General features: G+C 44.4%; 1 pseudogene; it reads right to left on the bottom strand.

The window, feature by feature from the left end:
• Window positions 1–817: 817 nt before the first annotated feature.
• LOC116970207 lies at window positions 818–1810 on the bottom strand (annotated as a pseudogene).
• Between the last annotated feature and the right edge of the window lie 725 nt (window positions 1811–2535).

The raw sequence follows: 2535 nt of genomic DNA, 5'->3' as shown, positions 1-2535 counted from the left end.
TGAGGCTTCCCGATCACTGAACCAGCCAGCTTCCTGCCGCCCACTCATCATTGAAACTGGCCCCTCCTTGCAGCTCTGGGAAGTTGGGACTCTCGTCCTTTAATGGGCAACTCAACCATTCAGTAATGCAGCACAACCGAGAATGAGTGAGAATTCAACCATTCCCTGGATCACTGGCTCATTCTGCTGTCTTTTTTTGCTGACTGGATAGCATGCAACAAAAGCTTTTCACTGTACCTCGGTAATCGTGACAATAAACTAAGCTGAACTGAACTGAACATTCTGGAACTCTGGGTGGGAGGGATGGGAACAAGAGTGAGTTTTGCAAGTACTCTGTGCCTGTATAATTTGGCTCAGAATACTCAAAATATCATCTGTCCATTCCTTCCACAGATGCTGCTTGACCTGTTGAGTTCCTCCAGCACCTTGTGTTTTCCCCATATAATTGTCTAAAACACAGGCCAACAAGGGAGAGTGCCTTATTCCTTGTTATCCTCTTTTCAGCTGCCAGGAGAAAGGTCTTATCTCCCTGAAGACAAGAAGGAACAGGTTAAGATTAAGGTAGACAAAAATGCTGGAGAAACTCAGTGGGTGAGGCAGCATCTATGGAGCGAAGGAATAGGTGACGTTTCGGGTCGAGACCCTTCTTCAGACTGATGTGGGGGTGGGGGGGGGGGGGGGTGGGGTTGGCGGGAAGAAAGGAAGATGCAGAGACAGTCATGGCCGTCTTAACAGCATTATAGGCACACAAAGCAGCGCACTGTGTCCCTACCTACACATTTTGTTTTCGATCCTGTTGTTTCACATCGTCATAATCTTAATCTGGACACCTACTCCTGGCTTTCAATTCGTATTCACTAAATTTGTCTCTAATTTCCTGAAAATAGGTTTTCAGAGACTCAAGAAGATTCATGGCAACAAGTATGTTCACATCCTCTGACTGCACGACCTTACTTGTTTTGTTCACTCTTTCAAGAATGTCATTCCAAAGAATTGTGAGAAAGATCATTTCCAGGTTCTCCATTTTCTCGCTCAATCCTTCTGCCTCTTGCCTTGTGTTCACTTCCTGTTCAGTGTCAGCTGATACAGAATCCAGTGCATGTTTAATTTTCTCGAAACCCCCATATAGACCATGAACAGCATCAAAATGGGATGACCGTCTCGTGTCAGACAGACACTTGACCACAACATTTTTTCCTAATGATGATGCCAGAACATTCCATCGATGTGTAGCAGCAGAGAAAAAGGAATACAGACACTGAACAAAGGCAAAGAATTTTACAGTCTGTAGACAACACTCTGCTGCTTTTACTCCCACCAAGTTCAGGCTGTGTCCAGCACAGGGGACATAGATGGCAAACTCATTCAGTTGATGAATCGTGCTTGTAATCCAGTACTGCGTCCAGGCATATTCGAAGCATTGTCATACACTGACCACGGCAGTTTGATAGTGGAATTTTGTACTCATTAAGGAAATCTACAACAGTGTCTGCTAGATTCTTTGCTCCATGAGAAAAGATGGGGATGAACTTAATGAAACGTTCCACAGCCTCACATCCTCGAATGTATCGGACAGTAAATGTCAGTTGATCAGTGTGTCAGATGTCTGGAGTGGAATCCACACTTATTGAATAATTGACTCTTTTATTTCTTCAAGAATGGCACAAAGAACATGTTGTCCCATTAATTCAATAAATTCCTCACAAATGTTTGCCAATAAATACGGTAGGTTCCCTTTTCCAGGATTTCCAGTTATGTAGCGCGTGAGATACGTGCACACACATGCACATGTGGTTGCAGAGGTGACCATGCTACTAAATCTGCGGCGAATGCCAATGTCCACTTGTTATCATAAAAATTAACATTAATATTGTTCATTATCTTTAGTAAAACACATGCTAAATATGCATTTTCCAATAACAAATATTTATAGTTTAATATAGTATAGTATTTATTTATTGACAGCAAGTCACATACATAAATTAGCATGGGGCCCTGATGCTTGTGGGGCCCCGGGCAACTGCCCAGCGTGCCCATGCGTTAACACGGCCTTGGAGACAGTAGGCTGTGGGAGAGCTGGAAAGGGGAGGGGAAGGAGAGAGAAAGTAGGGACTACCTGAAATTGGAGAAGTCAATGTTTATACCGCTGGGGTGTAAACTGCCCAAGCAAAATATGAGGTGCTGTTCCTCCAATTTGCGGTGGGACTCACTCTGGCCATGGAGGAGGCCCAGGACAGAAAGGTCGGATTCGGAAAGGGAGGGGGAGTTGAAGTGCTGAGCCAGCAGGAGATCTGAGCGGAGGTGTTGGGCGAAGCGATCCCCAAGCATGCGCTTGGTCTCACCAATGTAGAGTAGTTGACACCTAGGACAAGGGATGCAATAGATGAGGTTGGAGGAGGTGCAGCATGTCTTTCTTAAACATGATATGTGAGAGAGATGTTCACTCGGCAATCCACATACCTATAAACTCTCATTTAAGTCAACGTCTCCCAAAATAGAAGTAATTGTAAATTATCTGTGATGCTTCATTTCTTC

Source organism: Amblyraja radiata, unplaced genomic scaffold (assembly GCF_010909765.2).
Source record: "Amblyraja radiata isolate CabotCenter1 unplaced genomic scaffold, sAmbRad1.1.pri scaffold_63_ctg1, whole genome shotgun sequence".
NCBI classification, from domain to species: domain Eukaryota; kingdom Metazoa; phylum Chordata; class Chondrichthyes; order Rajiformes; family Rajidae; genus Amblyraja; species Amblyraja radiata.
This window is presented reverse-complemented; position numbering and strand designations above follow the sequence as displayed.